Consider the following 23,272-nt stretch of genomic DNA (forward strand, 5'->3'; position numbering starts at 1 on the left):
ACATTTAAGTTCACCTTCAGACCTACTTGTTTTTCCATCTGTTTCCACCCCAACCCTCTTCTATGATTGAGAGCTCTGGCTTATAGATCCAGAGAAGGGCAGAGATAGAGGGAAAAGAAGTAGGTGGAAGGTGCACTTAAATATTCAGTCACATCAACGCTGCACTGAGCGCATTTTTACTTGGTTTGTATGTTAGGAGGTTGCTTTCACTGCTTCTTGCCTGGAACCACTTAGTCAGACAGCTGGGTTTTTGGGGGGAAGACTTTCTGCCCTGGACAGAGGGGACCAGGTGACTGCTGGGAAGAGAGAGGAGTGTTGGCAGAAAAAGGAGTGCAGAGAGAGGGCAGCGCGCCAAAGAGAGGGCAGGCTGCAGCGCCGTGCTCCCCTAAAGGTAGTGCTCCCCGTGAGGGCACTGAGGCTGAGAAACCCACCATAGTGAAGGCTGTATGTGAGGGTGTAGATTCGGAAGCCTCCTGAATCAGAGAAGACTCTTCCCCTGACAGCTCAGAGACAGTGACCCGGGCGCAGCCCCGGTGACCGCAGTGACAAGCAAAGATCCCTGAGTGTGATAAGTAACTGCCCAGTGTGTGTGTGACATTGTTACTACAGAGAAACTGCCAGGCTAACATACAGAGACTCCTGCAGCAGTGACCGAGACTGTGCTACTTCCTGATTTCAGTTTCACTTTGAGGATAAAAGGCTGCAGAGGCTTAACCCTGGAGTCTCCAGTTCCTAGGAGACAGAGAAAAGAGTTCAGGATCTTCAAGCGCTGCTGGTGACTGTATCCACGTTGGCATAAGGACCCTCAAGTTAGGACCTCCCTGGATTGATAAGTTACAAGAACATTCGTTAACCGTTTGTGATTCCGCTTAGCTGTTTACTGTTTGCTTTATCTCTATTAACCCCTTGTTTACTCCCTGCAAGGAGAATCTTACTCCTGTTAATAAATTCCCCTCAACAGTTGGTCTGACTGTTCCGTGGTTACATACTCAACCCTGCACTCTATTACATGTATTTTACAGACAGACTCCCTTTAAAGCTTAAGCAATAAAAGTTACAGAAGTTGTACCAATGTGCTGGATTGTGTCCATTAATTCCTGTACACACTACTGAACACTCTTTGGGCCCAATTCATAAAAGCTTTTATGCCAGTATTCTGGGTAAATAGCTTTGTAAAGTAACAAAACTGTAATACAACGCAAACCTTATCAAAAAAATGTTGTGACTTACGGCATTCTCACACTATTTTCACCCTGTTTTGATTAAATGGTGCAAGCTGGGGCTGAACGGGGACATGGAAACCACTGCTCATCAAATTCATGACGATCAGATGTGTTCCTTATGCCACAAATCTTACTCCAGCTCCCGACTAGAGTAGAGTTTGTGGCCAGGGGCACGCCACTTGTTGAATGGTCCTGATTCCATAAGGGGCATGCGACTCTTAATTAATCAGGTGCATTTGACTCCAACGCGCCCTCTCATCAAGACCGTTGTCTCTTGAAAATCGCCAGGTTTATTTGCACTTGCAAAAATGAGTAGTGATTATCATGAGCAGTGAGAGGCCACATAGTGAGCCTATCTGACGTTTTATTGTTACAGGTGAGCATATGGCATTGAGAAATGTATTTTCTTTAAAGTAATTTATTAGTCCTATGAATGTCAACCATAAAAGGTTGAAGTGTACTCCATTGCTATAGGGACTTACATGACTGAAGTGGGCTATATCCCCTAATTAAATAGTGATGTTGGCTTTAAAATCAAGACTGTTTTGTCTAGGGCCTTCATTTATTGCTGTTTCCCATTGTAGACATTCAGAGATGATCCAGGCTGCACAAAATGCATATAGACTCGATATCAGAACTTATCATTGCAATGTAGTCCTGAATAATTATACATTCCAGTCTGTTGATTCTGTGTAGTAGGTGAAATATTTTCTACTTCAGTCATTCACAGCAATTGCCAGAATTTTTTGTTTCCAGAAGTAAATTTTACAAAACTTTACTTGCTTAATACCCAATAGGTTCACTTATAGTATGACTAATTTGATGAAAATCTAACATTTTGTTTTCGAGAGAAATGAGAAAATGATATTTCTTGACAATAAAAATTCTTGAGTAAGTAAAACCTTTCCAAGCTCCTGAGCCATTAACACTTACAATTATTCAAATCAATCAAAACTATTGAAGCATTTTTCTGCACTCCAGGGCATAAGGACGCGGAGAAATCAAATTCACCAGAAATGTATTTCATCAAGTTCTATTAAATTGATTTCAAATTGAAGAAGATCTGAAGTAAGCACACATCAAATTCAATATGTGCAATGATTGAAATGTCCAATAAGGTATAAATGGTTAATTGATTTTAATGCTTAAGGTGTTTTTCATGCATATATTTCTATGTGATCAATGTAATATTTGGCTTCAAAGCTTCTGCTGGACTGAAATGCATGCATTAATATGCAGATATAGAAACCAAGGAGCAGGTTTATCAATAAGATTATAGCGGAATTTTTATGTTTCTAAGGTTTCTTCACAGAGTCTTTGGGTCCTTTTTTTTCTAAAGCACCATGGTTCTCATGCATTTTACAAGAGAATTTTTGCGGCCTTATTTTATATTCACATATGCATACATACATTTTTATATATTTTCTGCATTATTTTAAGTGATTATGGGATCGATACATGAAAGAAATAGTTTGAGTAAAATTTCCTGACATTTACTATTCCACGCAAATTCAATCGCTCTGCGATTCAGTTTGCGAGGATTGTCAGAAAAAAAATTGCCAGGAGCCATTTCATACACTGCTAAAGAGTCTGTGAAGAGGCAAATGGTGTCAGGCGCAGAAGCGTGTTCTTCCACGTAATGCCCTGCAGCAATCAGTTCATATGGTCTAGCCCAGACAATCATGGGGGCTCTAAATGGAACCTGTCACCATAAAGATCTCTACTAACCTGCAGATATGGGGTTAATCTGCAGGTTAATAGCATTTAGCCTGCACTTAGCTGAACACTGCAGGGAGAAAATTAACTTTATTCTCATGGCAGAAATCGGGTTTCGGTCACCGGACACCTTTCATGCAGGCTTATTGAAAAATTGCATCTTTATTATTTCATCATCACTATTGTATTGTTAGTAGCCAGTCTATTACGTCATTTATGTAGTCTTTTGAGCCTTTGGGATTCTGTCATCTTAAGGTGATCAATCAAAAATCACCAACTCAATCTGATGACGTAATTACAGTTGTATCACTTACTTTTGTAAATGCTCTCTGTGTGAGGTATACAGTTTTAGTATTTCTAAGCTTAGTTTCTTAGCATATTTACGTTTCTACAGTGGGGCAAAAAAGTATTTAGTCAGTCAGCAATAGTGCAAGTTCCACCACTTAAAAAGATGAGAGGCGTCTGTAATTTACATCATAGGTAGACCTCAACTATGGGAGACAAACTGAGAAAAAAAAATCCAGAAAATCACATTGTCTGTTTTTTTTTTTATCATTTTTTTTGCATATTGTGGAAAATAAGTATTTGGTCAGAAACAATCAATCAAGATTTCTGGCTCTCACAGACCTGTAACTTCTTCTTTAAGAGTCTCCTCTTTCCTCCACTCATTACCTGTAGTAATGGCACCTGTTTAAACTTGTTATCAGTATAAAAAGACACCTGTGCACACCCTCAAACAGTCTGACTCCAAACTCCACTATGGTGAAGACCAAAGAGCTGTCAAAGGACACCAGAAACAAAATTGTAGCCCTGCACCAGGCTGGGAAGACTGAATCTGCAGTAGCCAACCAGCTTGGAGTGAAGAAATCAACAGTGGGAGCAATAATTAGAAAATGGAAGACATACAAGACCACTGATAATCTCCCTCGATCTGGGGCTCCACGCAAAATCCCACCCCGTGGGGTCAGAATGATCACAAGAACGGTGAGCAAAAATCCCAGAACCACGCGGGGGGACCTAGTGAATGAACTGCAGAGAGATGGGACCAATGTAACAAGGCCTACCATAAGTAACACACTACGCCACCATGGACTCAGATCCTGCAGTGCCAGACGTGTCCCACTGCTTAAGCCAGTACATGTCCGGGCCCATCTGAAGTTTGCTAGAGAGCATTTGGATGATCCAGAGGAGTTTTGGGAGAATGTCCTATGGTCTGATGAAACCAAACTGGAACTGTTTGGTAGAAACACAACTTGTTGTGTTTGGAGGAAAAAGAATACTGAGTTGCATCCATCAAACACCATACCTACTGTAAAGCATGGTGGTGGAAACATCATGCTTTGGGGCTGTTTCTCTGCAAAGGGGCCAGGACAACTGATCCGGGTACATGAAAGAATGAATGGGGCCATGTATCGTGAGATTTTGAGTGCAAACCTCCTTCCATCAGCAAGGGCATTGAAGATGAAACGTGGCTGGGTCTTTCAACATGACAATGATCCAAAGCACACCGCCAGGGCAACGAAGGAGTGGCTTCGTAAGAAGCATTTCAAGGTCCTGGAGTGGCCTAGCCAGTCTCCAGATCTCAACCCTATAGAAAACCTTTGGAGGGAGTTGAAAGTCCGTGTTGCCAAGCGAAAAGCCAAAAGCATCACTGCTCTAGAGGAGATCTGCATGGAGGAATGGGCCAACATACCAACAACAGTGTGTGGCAACCTTGTGAAGACTTACAGAAAACGTTTGACCGCTGTCATTGCCAACAAAGGATATATTACAAAGTATTGAGATGAAATTTTGTTTCTGACCAAATACTTATTTTCCACCATAATATGCAAATAAAATGTTAAAAAAAACAGACAATGTGATTTTCTGGATTTTTTTTTCTCAGTTTGTCTCCCATAGTTGAGGTCTACCTACGATGTAAATTACAGACGCCTCTCATCTTTTTAAGTGGTGGAACTTGCACTATTGCTGACTGACTAAATACTTTTTTGCCCCACTGTATATGTTTTTTCAGATATGCCATATTATTGCTTTAACGAAGAGTTTTTGCTACATATGCGGAGAAGACACTTTTCCGTCACAAAGGTGAACCTTGACTACCATGATGAGGAAAGCCTAAAACCTGTATTTTGGCTGTAGAATAGAAGATCAGGACAAAAGTTGGGCTCAACACATATGCTGCAATAGATATGCATCACTTCTTACCCAGCGGTTGCATGGGAAGAGGCAATCTATGCCTTTTGCAGCCCCAGTGATCTGGAGGGAGCCAACCGATCACACTACCAGTTTCAATTTCTGCATGGTGCTCCCCAGTAGGAAAGGAATTTTCAAGAAGCAATGGACAAAAAAGGGAAACATAAAAAAAGGCACCAGAGACATTTTCAGTTGAGTCAAGTGAGGTAGAAGAAGGTGTTTGGTGTCATGAAGCATCTTCCTCTGCAACGTCAACTGAACCACACCTTATAACAAAAAGTGAACTGAACGATCTTGTTAGAGATTTGGATTTTCATGACTATGAAAATTGTACATTCACACTGAAGGCATCAAAACTATGAATTAACACATGTGGAGTTATATATTTAACAAAAAAAGTGTGAAACAACTGAAATTATATCTTATAGTCTAGGTACTTCAAAGTAGCCACCTTTTTCTTTGATGACTGCTTTGCACACTCTTGGCATTCTCTTGATGAGCTTCAAGAGTTAGTCACCGGGAATGGTCTTCCAACGATCTTGAAGAAGTTCCCAGAGATGCTTAGCACTTGTTGGCCCTTTTGCCTTCACTCTGCGGTCCAGCTCACCCCAAACCATCTCGATTGGGTTCAGGTCTGGTGCCGGTGGATGCCAGGTCATCTGGCGTAGCACCCCATTACTCTCCTTCTTGCTCAAATAACACTTACACAGCCTGGAGGTGTGTTTGGGGTCATTGTTCTGTTGAAAAATAAATGATGGTCCAACTAAACACAAACCGGATGGAATAGCCGCTGCAAGATGCTGTGGTAGCCATGCTGGTTCAGTATGCCTTCAATTTTTAATAAATCCCCAACAGTGTCACCAGCAAAGCACCCCCACACCATCACACCTCCTCCTCCATGCTTCACAGTGGGAACCAGGCACGTAGAGTCCATCCGTTCACCTTTTCTGCTTCGCACAAAGACACAGTGGTTGGAACCAAAGATCTTAAATTTGTACTCATCATACCAAAGCACAGATTTCCACTGGTCTAATGTCCATTCCTTGTGTTCTTTAGCCCAAAAAAGTCTCTTCTGCTTGTTGCCTGTCCTTAGCAATGGTTTCCTAGCAGCTATTTTACCATGAAAGTCTCCTCTTAACAGTTGTTGTAGAGATGTGTCTGCTGCTAGAACTCTGTGTGGCATTGACATGGTCTCTAATCTGAGCTGCTGTTAACCTGCGATTTCTGAGGTTGGTGACTCGGATAAACTTATCCTCAGAAGCAGAGGTGACTCTTGGTCTTCCTTTCCTGGGACGGTCCTCATGTGAGCCAGTTTCTTTGTAGCGCTTGATGGTTTTTGCCACTGCACTTGAGGACACTTTCAAAGTTTGCCCAATTTTTTGGACTGACTGACCTTCATTTCTTAAAGTAATGATGACCACTCGTTTTTTTTACTTAGCTGCTTTTTTCTTGCCATAATACAAATTCAAACAGTCTATTCAGTAGGACTATCAGCTGTGTATCCACACATGTATATTCTGCACAGCATAACTGATGGTCCCAACCTCATTTATAAGGCAATAAATCCCACTTATTAAACCTGACAGGGCACACCTGTGAAGTGAAAATCATTCCTGGTGACTGCCTCTTGAAGGTCATCAAGAGAATACCAAGAGTGTGCAAAGCAGTCATCAAAGCAAAAGGTGGCTACTTTGAAGAACCTAGAATATAAGACATAATTTCAGTTGTTTCACATTTTTTAAGTATATAATTCCACATGTGTTAATTCATAGTTTTGATGCCTTCAGTTTGAATGTACAATTTTCATAGTCATGAAAATACAGAATAATCTTTAAATAAGAAGGTGTGTACAAACTTTTGGTCTGCACTGTAAATAAAAAGAAGTTCACACCAAGCACTCTCTCTCACACACACACCTGAATAAAATTTGGGGCTCACAGAAACACCACATATGTAAAGAAAAGTTTTGCTCGTCTCAAACCCTTTATTTACTGGAGGAGGCATACGCCTTCCTCGCTTCCGACACTGGCAATGAGGGAAAGGATCCCACCTTCCTTTATTATTTCTCCTCATTATCTGCCTCAAGTGATGCTGAACCACCTTGCAGACACCCCACGGCAGAAACTGCACCAGCATCCACCGTTACTGACCCCATATGGATTCCACCCCCGCAAAGATTATGAGCCACTGATTCCTGATTTTGTGGCACAATCAGGAATCACATGGAGGGAGTTAATCTCTCTAATCAAGTCCTCCAACCGTACAGTGCCATGAGATAAGCCAAAGTGTGTTACCTGTTGTGAATTCTGTTGTCAAACTCCCTCCTGTGGTTGTGAATGGTACTTCGGCGAGTTCTGTCTATGGGCTCCCTCTGGTGGCTATGAGTGAAGCTGCTGCTTCTGAGGTTCCTTACACAGGTGACGTGGATTATCCTTTGGTTGGCTTCTCTATTTAACTCCACTCAGATCGTTACTCCATGCCAGCTGTCAATGTTTTAGCAGTGGTTCAGTTCGCTCCTGGATCTGCCTGGTGGCCTGTCTTCTCCTGCAGAAGCTAAGTTCCTTATTGTTATTTTTGCTCATTGTTTCTTTGTCCAGCTGGTTATCCTGATTTTGTCTTGCTAGCTGGAAGCTCTGGGATGCAGAGTGGCACCCCCGCACCGTGAGTCGGTGCGGAGGACACTGTTGCACACTCTGCGTGGTCTTTTGTAGGTTTTTGTGCTGACCGCAAAGATTCCTTTCCTATCCTCTGTCTATTTAGTAAGTCTGGCCTCCCTTTGCTGAAACCTATTTCATTTCTGCGTTTGTGACTTTCATCTTTGCTCACAGTCATTATATGTGGGGGGCTGCCTATTCCTTTGGGGAATTTCTCTGAGGCAAGGTAGGCTTTATTTTCTATCTCTAGGGCTAGCTAGCTCTGAGGCTGTGACGAGGCGCCTAGGGAGCGTCAGGAGCGCTCCACGGCTATTTTTAGTGTGTGCGATAGTATTAGGGCTTGCGGTCAGCAGAGCTCCCACATCCCAGAGCTCGTCCTGTATGAGTTTAACTATCAGGTCGGGTGCTCCTAACCACCAGGTCATAACAGACAATTCTGGCCTGTTCATAAAAGAATGCTTCAAACTGTAACACGCATCCATGGACTACTAAATTTATTTCTGACTTACACAGCTCACATATGCCAACCTGTCGAACACTGCACAACTAATGTATGCCAACCTGACGAACTCTCCACTACTCACGCATACCAACCTGATGCACTCCAAACACCACTCCTTCCCTTCTGAGCCCTGATGTGTGCCCAAACAGTGTTTTTCTCCCACATATGAGGTATCAGCATACTACTGAGAAATTGCACAAAAAATTTTGGGGTCCATTTTCTACTGTTACCCTTGTGAAAATTAAAAAAATGGGTGCTAAAAGATCATTTTGTGGAAAAAATGTGATCTTTTTTATCATGACTCAACATTATAATTTCCTGTGAGGCACATGGGGGTTCACGGTGCTCACCACATATCTAAATAAATTACATAGTGGGTCTAGTTTTCAAGATAGGTTAACATCTGGGAGGTTTCCACTGTTTTGGCATATCATAGGCTCACCAAACACACTATGATGTTTGCTCTCAATTCCAGACAACTTTGCATTCAAAAAGTCAAGCAGTGCTCTTTCCCTTCCGAGCCCTGATGTGCACCCAAACAGTGGTTTTTCACATACAAATTTTGGTGTCTAATTTCTCCTTTTAACCTTGTGAAAATAAAAATGTTTGGGATAAAAAATAAATTCCGTGTAAAAAATGTGATTTTTTTATTTTATTTTCATGCCTCTTTGTTATAAACTTTTTTGAAGCACCTGGGGGTTCAAGGTGCTCCCCAGTCACCACACATCTGCTAAGTTCCATGAGGGTATAGTTTCTAAAATGGGATCACTTGTGGGTGGATTCAACTGTTTAGTAACATCAGGGGCTCTCCAAACATGACAGGCCCTGCTGTTTACCCCACATATGGAGTATCTGCATGCTCAGGAGAAATTGTACAACACATTTTGGGATACGTTTTCACCTCTTATCTTTGTGAAAATACAAAAAACTGAGTCTAAAGTAATTTTTTGTGAAAAAAAGTTAAATGTTATTTTTTTCCTTCCACGTTTAATTAATTCCTCTGCAACAACTGAAGAGTTAATAAACTTCTTGGATGTGGTTTTTGAGCACCTTGTGTGGTGCCGTTTTTAGAATGTTGTCCCTTTTGAGTATTTTCCATCATTTAGACCCCTCAAAGTTACTTCAAATGTGATGTGGTCCCTAAAAAAATTATTTAGTTGGAAAAATGAGAAATTGCTGGTCAATTTGGAATTCTTTTAACTTCCTAACAAAAAAATATGCTTCAAAAATTGTGCTGATTATAAAGAAGACAGGTGCTAAATGTTATTTTTTAACTATTTTGTGTGACATAGCTTTGATTTAAGGGTATAAAAATTAAAAGTTTGAAAATTGCAATGTTTTCAAAATTTTTGCCAAATTTCAGATTTTTTCACAAACAGATGCAAGTCATATTGAATACATTTTACAACTATCATAAAGTAGAACATGTCATGGAAAAATAGTCTCCGAATCCGTGGGATCCGTTGAAGTATTTTAATGTTATTACCTCATAAAGTGACAGTGCTCAGAAATGTAAAATTTGGCCTGGTCATAAAGGTGAAAACAGGCTTGGTGTGTAAAATGTATCCCAAAATCTCCAATTAGCATACGAATCACACTGATATTACAGACAGAATGTTATTGAATTATCCATTTTGTTTGTCACGTTAACCCTGCCAATGCCCAGCATTTCTAGTTGATGTCGTATTTTTCCAGGGATGGCCAAAATTGTCAATAAAGTTTGGAGATAAAATAAACATTATACTTTTATACCAAATGTAAGCTGAACCTAAATGTGGCATGGGCATGGCTATAGAAAAATAACCTAACACGGCACATCAGAATTGCTTCGTCAGCGTTTTCTCAGTCTACCTCCTCCACCACCATAACTGTTATGATCAGGTAATTCAGAACCACAATGGACCTTGAAGTTCAGAGAACACAAAGTGACCTGACATTTACCAAAAACATATGACGAGCTCTGAGACGTGGAAACTCTGCTGACCGCAATCCCTAATCCTATCACACCACACTAGAGGTAGCCGTGGATTGCGCCTAACGCTCCCTATGCAACTCGGCACAGCCTGAGAAACTAACTAGCCCTGAAGATAGAAAAATAAGCCTACCTTGCCTCAGAGAAATTCCCCAAAGGAAAAGGCAGCCCCCCACATATAATGACTGTGAGTAAAGATGAAATACAAACACAGAGATGAAATAGATTTAGCAAACTGAGGCCCGACTTACTGAATAGACCGAGGATAGGAAAGATAGCTTTGCGGTCAACACAAAAACCTACAAACAACCACGCAGAGGGGCAAAAAGACCCTCCGCACCGACTAACGGTACGGAGGTGCTCCCTCTGCGTCTCAGAGCTTCCAGCAAGCAAGAAAAACCAATATAGCAAGCTGGACAGAAAATATAGCAAACAAAAATAACATAAGCAGAACTTAGCTTATGCAGGATAGACAGGCCACAGGAACGATCCAGGAGGAAGCAAGACCAATGCTAGAACATTGACTGGAGGCCAGGATCAAAGCACCAGGTGGAGTTAAATAGAGCAGCACCTAACGACTTAACCTCATCACCTGAGGAAGGAAACTCAGAAGCCGCAGTACCACTCTCATCCACCAAAGGAAGCTTATAGACAGAACCAGCCGCAGTACCACTCACAACCACAGGAGGGAGCTTGGCCACAGAATTCACAACAGTACCCCCCCCTTGAGGAGGGGTCACCGAACCCTCACCAGAGCCCCCAGGCCGACCAGGATGAGCCACATGAAAGGCACGAACCAGATCGGCAGCATGGACATCACAGGCAAAGACCCAGGAATTATCTTCCTGACCATAACCCTTCCACTTAACCAAATACTGGAGTTTCCGTCTCGAAACACGAGAATCCAAAATCTTCTCCACAATATACTCCAATTCCCCTTCAACCAAAACCGGAGCAGGAGGATCAATAGATAGAACCACAGGTGCCACGTATCTCCGCAACAATGACCTATGGAACACGTTATGGATGGAAAAAGAAGCTGGAAGAGTCAAACGAAAAGACACAGGATTAAGAACCTCAGAAATCCTATATGGACCAATGAAACGAGGCTTAAATTTAGGAGAGGAAACCTTCATAGGAATATAACGAGATGACAACCAAACCAAATCCCCAACACGAAGTCGGGGACCCACACAGCGCCTGCGGTTAGCGAAACGTTGAGCCTTCTCCTGGGACAAAGTCAGATTGTCCACTACATGAGTCCAAATCTGCTGCAACCTATCCACCACAGTATCCACACCAGGACAGTCCGAAGACTCAACCTGCCCTGAAGAAAAACGAGGGTGGAACCCAGAATTGCAGAAAAACGGCGAAACCAAAGTAGCCGAGCTGGCCCGATTATTAAGGGCGAACTCAGCCAAAGGCAAAAAGGACACCCAATCATCCTGATCAGCAGAAACAAAACATCTCAGATATGTTTCCAAGGTCTGATTGGTTCGTTCAGTCTGGCCATTTGTCTGAGGATGGAAAGCCGAGGAAAAAGACAAATCAATGCCCATCCTAGCACAAAAGGCTCGCCAAAACCTCGAAACAAACTGGGAACCTCTGTCAGAAACGATGTTCTCTGGAATGCCATGTAAACGAACCACATGATGGAAAAACAACGGCACCAAATCAGAGGAGGAAGGCAATTTAGACAAGGGCACCAAATGGACCATCTTAGAGAAGCGATCACAAACCACCCAAATGACCGACATTCTTTGAGAGACGGGGAGATCCGAAATAAAATCCATAGAGATATGTGTCCAAGGCCTCTTCGGGACTGGCAAGGGCAAAAGCAACCCACTGGCACGAGAACAGCAGGGCTTAGCCCGAGCACAAATCCCACAGGACTGCACAAAAGAACGCACATCCCGCGACAGAGACGGCCACCAAAAGGATCTAGCCACCAAATCTCTAGTACCAAAGATTCCAGGATGACCAGCCAACACCGAGCAATGAACCTCAGAGATAACTTTATTCGTCCACCTATCAGGGACAAACAGTTTCTCCGCTGGGCAACGGTCAGGTCTATTAGCCTGAAATTTTTGCAGCACCCGCCGCAAATCAGGGGAGATGGCAGACAAAATTACCCCCTCTTTGAGAATACCCGTCGGCTCAGACAAACCCGGAGAATCGGGCACAAAACTCCTAGACAGGGCATCCGCCTTCACATTCTTAGAGCCCGGAAGGTACGAAACCACAAAGTCAAAACGGGAGAAAAACAGCGACCAACGAGCCTGTCTAGGATTCAACCATTTGGCAGACTCGAGATAAGTCAAGTTTTTGTGATCAGTCAAGACCACCACGCGATGCTTAGCTCCTTCAAGCCAATGACGCCACTCCTCGAATGCCCACTTCATGGCTAGCAACTCTCGATTGCCAACATCATAAATTCGCTCAGCAGGCGAAAATTTCCTGGAAAAGAAGGCGCATGGTTTCATCACCGAGCAATCAGAACTTCTCTGCGACAAAACAGCCCCTGCTCCAATTTCGGAAGCATCAACCTCGACCTGGAACGGAAGCGAAACATCTGGTTGGCACAACACAGGGGCAGAAGAAAAACGACGCTTCAACTCCTGAAAAGCTTCCACAGCAGCAGAAGACCAATGGACCACATCAGCACCCTTCTTGGTTAAATCAGTCAACGGTTTAGCAATGCTAGAAAAATTAGCGATGAAGCGACGATAAAAATTAGCAAAGCCCAGGAACTTCTGCAGACTCTTCAGAGATGTTGGCTGAGTCCAATCATAAATGGCCCGAACTTTAACAGGGTCCATCTTGATAGTAGAAGGAGAAAAAATGAACCCCAAAAATGAAATCTTCTGAACACCAAAGAGACACTTTGACCCCTTCACAAACAAAGAATTAGCACGCAGGACCTGGAACACCATTCTGACCTGCTTCACATGAGACTCCCAATCATCCGAGAAGACCAAAATATCATCTAAGTATACAATCAGGAATTTATCCAGGTACTCTCGGAAGATGTCATGCATAAAGGACTGAAACACTGATGGAGCATTAGAAAGTCCGAATGGCATAACCAGATACTCAAAATGGCCTTCGGGCGTATTAAATGCTGTTTTCCATTCATCGCCCCGTTTAATACGCACAAGATTATATGCACCACGAAGATCTATCTTGGTGAACCAACTAGCCCCCTTAATCCGAGCAAACAAATCAGACAGCAGCGGCAAGGGGTACTGAAATTTGACCGTAATTTTATTTAGAAGGCGGTAATCAATACAAGGTCTCAGCGAACCATCCTTCTTGGCCACAAAAAAGAATCCTGCTCCCAATGGCGACGATGACGGGCGAATATGACCCTTCTCCAAAGACTCCTTCACGTAACTCCGCATAGCGGCGTGCTCAGGTACAGATAAATTAAACAGTCGACCCTTAGGAAACTTACTACCAGCAATCAAATCGATAGCACAATCACAATCCCTATGCGGAGGTAGGGCATTGGACTTGGGCTCATCGAATACATCCCGGTAATCAGACAAGAACTCTGGGACCTCAGAAGGGGTGGATGATGAGATAGACAGAGATGGAACATCACCATGTACCCCCTGACAACCCCAGCTGGACACAGACATTGATTTCCAATCTAATACTGGGTTATGGACTTGTAGCCATGGCAACCCCAACACGACCACATCATGCAGATTATGCAACACCAGAAAGCGAATATCCTCCTGGTGCGCAGGAGCCATGCACATGGTCAGCTGGGTCCAATACTGAGGCTTATTCTTGGCCAAAGGCGTAGCATCAATTCCTCTCAATGGAATAGGACACTGCAAGGGCTCCAAGACAAACCCACAGCGCCTAGCAAACTCCAAGTCCATCAAATTCAGGGCAGCGCCTGAATCCACAAATGCCATGACAGAATAGGAAGACAAAGAGCAGATCAAAGTAACGGACAAAAGAAATTTCGACTGTACCGAACCAATGGTGGCAGACCTAGCGAACCGCTTAGTGCGCTTAGGACAATCGGAGATAGCATGAGTGGAATCACCACAGTAGAAACACAGCCCATTCTGACGTCTGTGTTCTTGCCTTTCAGCTTTGGTCAAAGTCCTATCGCACTGCATAGGCTCAGGTTCATGCTCAGATAATACCGCCAAATGGTGTACAGATTTACGCTCGCGCAAGCGTCGACCGATCTGAATGGCCAAAGACATAGACTCATTCAGACCAGCAGGCATAGGAAATCCCACCATGACATCATTAAGGGCTTCAGAGAGACCTTTTCTGAAAATAGCTGCCAGCGCACATTCATTTCATTGAGTGAGCACGGACCACTTTCTAAACTTCTGACAATAAATCTCTATCTCATCCTGACCCTGACACAGAGCCAGCAAATTTTTCTCTGCCTGATCCACTGAATTAGGTTCGTCGTACAGCAATCCGAGCGCCAGAAAAAACGCATCAATATTACATAATAAAGAAATAATGATCTTAACTTGTTGTACTGGGTCACCAGAGGAGCGGGGTTTCAAAGCCAGAAATAGTTTACAATTATTTTTAAAATTCAAAAACTTTGCTCTATCTCCAGAAAATAACTCAGGAATAGGAATCTTAGGTTCTAACATAGGATTCTGAACCACTAAATTTTGAATATTCTGTACATTTATAGCGAGATTATCCATCATAGAGAACAGACCTTGAATGTCCATGTCCACACCTGTGTTCTGAACCACCCTGATGTAAAGGGGAAAAGAAAGACAGAACACAGTGCAAAGAAAAAAAAATGGTCTCAGAACTTCTCTTTTCCCTCTATTGAGAAGCATTAGTACTTTGGGCCTCCAGTACTGTTATGATCAGGTAATTCAGAACCACAATGGACCTTGAAGTTCAGAGAACACAAAGTGACCTGACATTTACCAAAAACATATGACGAGCTCTGAGACGTGGAAACTCTGCTGACCGCAATCCCTAATCCTATCACACCACACTAGAGGTAGCCGTGGATTGCGCCTAATGCTCCCTATGCAACTCGGCACAGCCTGAGAAACTAACTAGCCCTGAAGATAGAAAAATAAGCCTACCTTGCCTCAGAGAAATTCCCCAAAGGAAAAGGCAGCCCCCCACATATAATGACTGTGAGTAAAGATGAAATACAAACACAGAGATGAAATAGATTTAGCAAAGTGAGGCCCGACTTACTGAATAGACCGAGGATAGGAAAGATAGCTTTGCGGTCAACACAAAAACCTACAAACAACCACGCAGAGGGGCAAAAAGACCCTCCGCACCGACTAACGGTACGGAGGTGCTCCCTCTGCGTCTCAGAGCTTCCAGCAAGCAAGAAAAACCAATATAGCAAGCTGGACAGAAAATATAGCAAACAAAAATAACATAAGCAGAACTTAGCTTATGCAGGATAGACAGGCCACAGGAACGATCCAGGAGGAAGCAAGACCAATACTAGAACATTGACTGGAGGCCAGGATCAAAGCACCAGGTGGAGTTAAATAGAGCAGCACCTAACGACTTAACCTCATCACCTGAGGAAGGAAACTCAGAAGCCGCAGTACCACTCTCATCCACCAAAGGAAGCTTATAGACAGAACCAGCCGCAGTACCACTCACGACCACAGGAGGGAGCTTGGCCACAGAATTCACAACACATAACAGTTAATGTTGTACATAGCAGACTTTTTTTAATCCATTAATGACACCTGTTTCTGTTCTGCCGCAAACCCCCTAACCCACGGCACCCTGGGGGCTAAGGAACATGCTATATTAAAAAACATCTTTCAGTTGATTTTTTATGCTAATGACAATCTGTTCCAGGCTCCATGAGCCAAGTTGATGGAGACTTTTTTAGTGGCATTAGCACTCTGAGCTAGGGCCAATATCAGGTTGAGAATCAGGCATTAGAGCAAGGAGCACTCGCCATTTCCCACACAAACAAGCACCTGTCAGCTGAATCTGGAATGTTGATGAAAATAATGATGATTCTGTGATGGATACAACTTGGGAACCAGACAGTAGTGGAGGTGAGGTAATTAGAGAAGAGGGTTGCTAGCATTAGTGAAAAACAGTGCAGTTGATGTGCATCAAAAATATTTTGCCTCATATGCTGTTGGTGGAGGAGACTCTACAGAGCTGAAGGGTTTGGTCATTAGATGTATGACGGTTCGTTTGTGTGGGGGCATTTTGCAAGTTTCCACAAGGTGATTCTTTGCACATTGGAGGCTCTGAAAAAAGCCATAGACATCCCAGCTCATATAGTCTAGGAAATGTTTCTCTCCATCAGCGCATGAAGCAACATAAAAAATACATGCCTCATCCTCACTTCTATGGGCACTGCACTCAGGGATCTTCTGCGCAAGTGCCAGCAAGTCACTGTGACCTTCGATGTGTGTGCCGATAATACTCTTCCCACTTCCTCCCTGCACAATCATCACTAGGAACAATGTGTACGTAGCGATGACATGACATGTGCATGGAGGAAGTGGGGAGAGCACCTTATCGGCACACACACTGGAGGTCACTGGAGCGGAAGTCGCTGGCGCCTGTGCAGTAGATCCCTGAATGCAGCGCCCATAGAAAGGAGGATGAGGTATGTATTTCTGTGGGAGTGCATGACGCAGGTGCAGGATTCCAGAGCCATAACAGACATGCATGAGAGGGGAGTACTATTTTAATGAGGACAGGGGGCAAGGATTTCTTCCAGGCACCGCATGCCCGGAAGCGCAGAACAGATCATTAACGTAAAGGTAGAATATAACATTTCTCAGCAACAAGACTGTTAATATGAGGCATACAGGTAGGACTAGTCTAATATTTCTATTACCTGTATGCCTATATTAATAGGTCATATATGTCCCGGGGTTACCACCAGATGACATCAGTTTTTCTCTAGCCTGATTGGTTTAGGTAAAAAGGCCTTAAAAAGGCAGTGTTTGCATTCTGAGAGTTATACACATATTTTCCAGCCAATTACAGACTTTATAGTTATGCAACTCATTGCAAAATTATTCACCAAAAATCAAAAAAATGCCACAAGAAATGCATTGCTTGTGTTAGGTCTCGAGTTCCCGCTTCTGCACAGGGGGAATCTCGAGCCATCTCCGCTGCGGTCTCCCATTCTTATCCAGCCGCAGTGGAGTCTGCTCAGCAGGGACGTCGGTCCCAGCATCTTGCTCGGTCTCACTCTGTACAGAGAGTTACTGCTGCTTCTTCAGCTTCTGCCATTAAAGCCAGTGCTGGTCAGCAGCGAGCAGACTTCTCTGGGACTAAGTCCTTGTCTGCACACACTGAGCATGCCCAGGGCAAGATCTCCCGTTGGAGATCGAGGGTCATGTGCTCAGGTCCTGCAGCACATTCCATTGGTCCTCTTGGCAGGTCTTGGAAGGGCAAAGTTTCTGTGGCCACTTCCTGTGCTGCAACTTTATAAACTGCGCATGACCGCACGGCCATGCGCTAGTGTACATTTGCTTACGTGTGTTTGTTGTGAGTGCAAGTCGTCCTTGGATACCCCTTCCCTATTGAATGTCTGTTCGTGGAAGGTGTATGGTTGCTTTCTAGCGCCCGACTTATCCAACAGCACAAATCACACATTACAGCGTCCAGTTGCTGTGACCGCCAGTACGGCGCCGTGCACTTCCTCTGTGCTTTCCTTACCCAAGCCTGGGTGGTTAGTGACGTTCGTCAGTGCGGCACCGCATGCACTCTTGTGCCCTAATATTGCTATTTAGCTTCCTTCCACACCCAGTTGCGGTGTTGTGCCAGCAAGGGTCTAATCGGACTTCAATCCTAGTTGGGGTTGAGTTCGCTGACTACTTGCTCGCGCTCTATGTGCGGTACCGCGATCCTGTGACGCAACAGGATCGCTTCCTTCACGCTGGGTGAAGTCTAACCCACGTGTGTATACTTATGAGTACCGCCATATAGTCCGTCATTACTTGGCAGCAGGTTCCATCTCTGCACGGTGGACCCCGGGCTGCGAACGCACCATACTCTATCTCTCATTATTTGGTGCGTTCCGCTAGCCCTAACATTACACTAGCGCCAGGGTCTGGCTAGTAATGACGGACAAACAGCAGTCCTTGCGGTATATCCAGCAGCTGGAGGGTAGGCTGGCGGCTCTTGAGAGCGCAACCTCAGCTGTGGATGTTACCGCAGTTGCTGTACAGGCTGCTAGCGTGGCTGCAGCAACCCTGTCCATTGCCACCCCTGCTCCGACATTTTCTCGCCTCCCGCTGCCAGAAAAATTTTCTGGTGATAGCAAATTTTGTAGGGGATTTGTGAGTCAGTGCTATATTCACCTCGAGCTCCTGGCTGCACGTTATCCCACAGAGCGGGCTAAGGTGGGATTTATAGTGTCTCTCTTGTCAGACAGGGCGTTGGAATGGGCTACGCCGCTGTGGGAGCGTGGCGATCATGTGGTGCAGAGTGCTCCGCTGTTTCTGAGCACTCTGAAACAGGTCTTTTTAGGACCTCAAGTCACCCATGATACTGCGCTCCAACTGCTGGCATTAACTCAGGGTGAGTCCTTGGTCAGTCATTTTGCCGTCCAATTCCACACTTTAGCTTCTGAGCTGGATTGCTCGGATAATGCTCTTATCCCCATATTTTGGAGGGGCCTGGCTGACCACGTTAAGGACGCTCTGGCCACTAGGGAGATTCCTGCCACACTGGAGGAGTTAATAACTGTCTCCACTCGAATTGACCTCCGTTTTAACGAGCGGAGGTTAGAGCGAGCCCAGTGTAGGCAGAGGTTTCGGCTGGCTGCTACCTTCGCCAAACCTCTGGAATCTCCGGTCCTGGTTCCTGAGTCACATGAGGCCACGGAAGTGTCACAAGCGGGATCTAAGTCCCGGACCGCTTGTGCACTCAAGGTCTGTCATGTTTGCCAGCAGTCAGGACATCTAGCCACCAGATGTTCTCAGCGGTCGAGGAAATGTCAGCGTCTAGTGGTAGTAGGTGGAGGTACACTAGACACGGCGACGTTTGCCTCTAAATTGTCCTTTAAGGGGACAATTACTATAGGCTCATTCTCCCACTCGGTAGAGCTCTGCGTGGATTCTGGGGCGGAGGACAATTTTATGTCTTCTGCTTTCGCCCAACGTCACGCAATACCCCTGGTTATGCTAGCTCAACCAGTAACGGTACGAGTGGTGAATGGGTCGACACTGCCCTCTCTGATAACACACCAGACCATCCCTTTTACTCTGTCCATGTCGCCATCTCATCAGGAGATTATATCTCTGCTCATCATTCCTGAGGGAATTGATGAGGTCCTGTTGGGAATACCTTGGCTACGGTACCACTCTCCTCATATCGAGTGGTCCTCTGGCAGAATCCTGGGATGGGGCGAATCTTGTGGGGGTAGGTGTCAGAGGGAGTGCGTTCAGGTTGCTACTACAGAGGTACCCGCAGATCTTTCCTCTCTCCCCAAGCAGTATTGGTCTTATGCAGACGTTGTCTCCAAAAACGCAGCGGAGATCCTTCCGCCCCATCGCCCCTATGACTGTCCTATTGATCTCTTGCCTGGTGCTGAGCCTCCCCGGGGTCGAGTCTATCCGCTATCTCTCCCGGAGATGGAGGCAATGTCACAGTACATCCAGGAAAATCTGGCAAGAGGATTCATTAGGAAGTCAGTGTCACCTGCTGGGGCAGGGTTCTTCTTCGTGCAGAAGAAGAATGGGGAATTGCGTCTATGCATAGACTACAGGGGTCTTAACGCCATCACCGTTAAAAATAAGTATCCTTTGCCCTTGATATCTGAGCTCTTCGATAGGCTTCGGGGAGCAAGGGTATTTACTAAACTAGATCTGCGGGGTGCTTACAACCTGATTCGCATCCGTGAGGGGGACAAATGGAAGACGGCTTTTAACACCAGGGATGGGCACTATGAATATCTGGTGATGCCCTTCGGGCTCTGTAATGCCCCAGCCGTTTTCCAAGACTTTGTGAACGATATCTTCCGGGATATGCTTTCCACCTCGGTCGTAGTCTATCTGGATGATATTCTCATCTACTCTCCAGATATTGACTCCCACCGGAGAGATGTTTGCAAAGTCTTCGACCTCCTACGGGCAAACTCCCTCTATGCCAAGTTGGAGAAGTGTATGTTTGAGCAGGAGTCCTTACCTTTCCTAGGCTACATCATCTCTGCCCAGGGATTGGCTATGGATCCTGCCAAACTACAGGCTGTGATGGACTGGCAGGAACCCCATTCTCTTAAAGCGGTGCAGCGCTTTATGGGGTTCATTAATTATTATCGCCAGTTCATTCCGCACTTCTCAACTTTGGTAGCTCCCTTGGTTGCCCTCACCAAGAAGGGGGCGAATCCCAAATTGTGGTCTGAGGAGGTCTCCAAGGCCTTTAACTCTATAAAGTCACACTTCGCTAGTGCTCCCATCCTACATCGCCCCGATGTTGATAAGCCATTTATCATGGAGGTGGATGCCTCTTCTGTTGGTGCTGGAGCAGTCCTCTTCCAAAAGGATGCTCAAGGTCGGAAGCATCCTTGCTTTTTTTTCTCCAAGACCTTCTCACCAGCAGAGAGGAATTATTCCATCGGGGACAGGGAGTTGCTAGCCATGAAGTTGGCTTTCTCGGAGTGGAGACATCTCTTGGAGGGAGCACGTTTTTCCTTCCAAGTCTTCACAGATCATAAAAATTTGGTGTACCTGCAGACAGCCCATCGGTTGAATTCTCGCCAGGCCAGATGGTCCTTATTCTTCTCCCGGTTTCATTTCACCCTCCATTTTCTTTCTGGGGAGAAGAACATTCGGGCCGACGCTCTCTCTCGCTCCGCTGTGTCATCTGCAGAGGAGGAGGAGGAGCCTCGGCTTATTGTCCCCACCGAGAGCTTGAGAACTGTGGCCCCGGTTTCGCTAGAGTCTGTGCCTCCGGGCAAGACTTTTGTACCATCCAGTTTGCGACCGGAGGTTCTCTCTTGGGCACACTCGTCCAGGGTGGGTGGACATTTTGGTACCAAAAGGACATCTGAGTTACTGGCGAGTACATACTGGTGGCCGCATATGGCTGGTGATGTCGCAGAGTATGTTCGGGCGTGTGTCTCTTGCGCCAAGAACAAGACTCCTCGGCAACGGCCAGCTGGGTTGCTTTATCCTCTGCCGGTGGCGGACAGTCCCTGGGAGATGGTCGGGATGGACTTTGTGGTGGGCTTACCCAAGTCTCGTAACTGCACCATCATCTGGGTGATCACCGACCATTTTTCCAAAATGGTGCACTTGGTGCCTCTTCCACGGCTACCTTCTGCACGGGCGTTGGCTGTCTTGTTCGTCAAGCATATCTTTCGCCTACACGGTATGCCAGACAAAATTGTTAGTGACCGGGGTCCCCAGTTTGCGTCTCGATTCTGGAGAGAGCTTTGTCGTCTACTCAGTATTGAGTTGAATCTCTCTTCGGCATATCATCCCGAGACGAATGGGTTGGTAGAGAGGGCCAACCAGACCTTGGTCACATATTTACGACATTTTGTTTCTGCCAGGCAGGATGACTGGGCATCCTTGCTACCGTGGGCAGAGTTTGCACTTAACAATGCCGTAGCCGACTCCACCAGTCAGACTCCATTCCTCCTAAATTACGGCCAGCATCCGTGTGTTCCTGTGCCCATGCCTGTGTCTTCTGCTGACTCCAGGGTGGCAGACTGGGCTGTGGAGGCACGGGACATTTGGGACCGCACGCAGGATGCCATTCGGGCCTCCAAGGAGAGAATGAGGTCCTCCGCCGATGTTCATCGGCTCCCCGCTCCGACCTTTGCTCCTGGCGACTTGGTGTGGCTCTCCGCCCGGAACATCAGGCTGCGAGTTGAGTCCACTAAGTTTGCTCCTCGCTACTTGGGTCCCTTCAAGGTTCTCGAACAGGTTAATCCTGTGGTCTACCATTTGACTCTTCCTCCACGCTTGGGTATCACAGACACCTTTCATGTGTCCCTCTTGAAACCCGTATACATGTCCCGGTTTTCCGAGTCATCTGCCGGGACATCGGGTTCGTCTACGGACGATTACGAGGTGAACGCTATTTTGGGGTGCAAGGTGGTAAGCGGCAAAAAGTTCTATCTGGTGGATTGGAAGGGTTATGGCCCAGAGGACAGGTCATGGGAGCCTGCTGAAAACATTCAGGCCCCACAGCTCATTGCTGCCTTCGAGCGTAGCGAGGCCCAAGGAGGGGGGGGCCCTAGGAGGGGGGTAATGTTAGGTCTCGAGTTCCCGCTTCTGCACAGGGGGAATCTCGAGCCATCTCCGCTGCGGTCTCCCATTCTTATCCAGCCACAGTGGAGTCTGCTCAGCAGGGACGTCGGTCCCAGCGTCTTGCTCGGTCTCACTCTGTACAGAGAGTTACTGCTGCTTCTTCAGCTTCTGCCATTAAAGCCAGTGCTGGTCAGCAGCGAGCAGACTTCTCTGGGACTAAGTCCTTGTCTGCACACACTGAGCATGCCCAGGGCAAGATCTCCCGTTGGAGATCGAGGGTCATGTGCTCAGGTCCTGCAGCAGATTCCATTGGTCCTCTTGGCAGGTCTTGGAAGGGCAAAGTTTCTGTGGCCACTTCCTGTGCTGCAACTATATAAACTGCGCATGACCGCACGGCCATGCGCTAGTGTACATTTGCTTACGTGTGTTTGTTTTGAGTGCAAGTCGTCCTTGGATACCCCTTCCCTATTGAATGTCTGTTCGCGGAAGGTGTATGGTTGCTTTCTAGCGCCCGACTTATCCAACAGCACAAATCACACATTACAGCGTCCAGTTGCTGTGACCGCCAGTACGGCGCCGTGCACTTCCTCTGTGCTTTCCTTACCCAAGCCTGGGTGGTTAGTGGCGTTCGTCAGTGCGGCACCGCATGCACTCTTGTGCCCTAATATTGCTATTTAGCTTCCTTCCACACCCAGTTGCGGTGTTGTGCCAGCAAGGGTCTAATCGGACTTCAATCCTAGTTGGGGTTGAGTTCGCTGACTACTTGCTCGCGCTCTATGTGCGGTACCGCG

Source organism: Ranitomeya imitator, chromosome 1 (assembly GCF_032444005.1).
Source record: "Ranitomeya imitator isolate aRanImi1 chromosome 1, aRanImi1.pri, whole genome shotgun sequence".
NCBI classification, from domain to species: domain Eukaryota; kingdom Metazoa; phylum Chordata; class Amphibia; order Anura; family Dendrobatidae; genus Ranitomeya; species Ranitomeya imitator.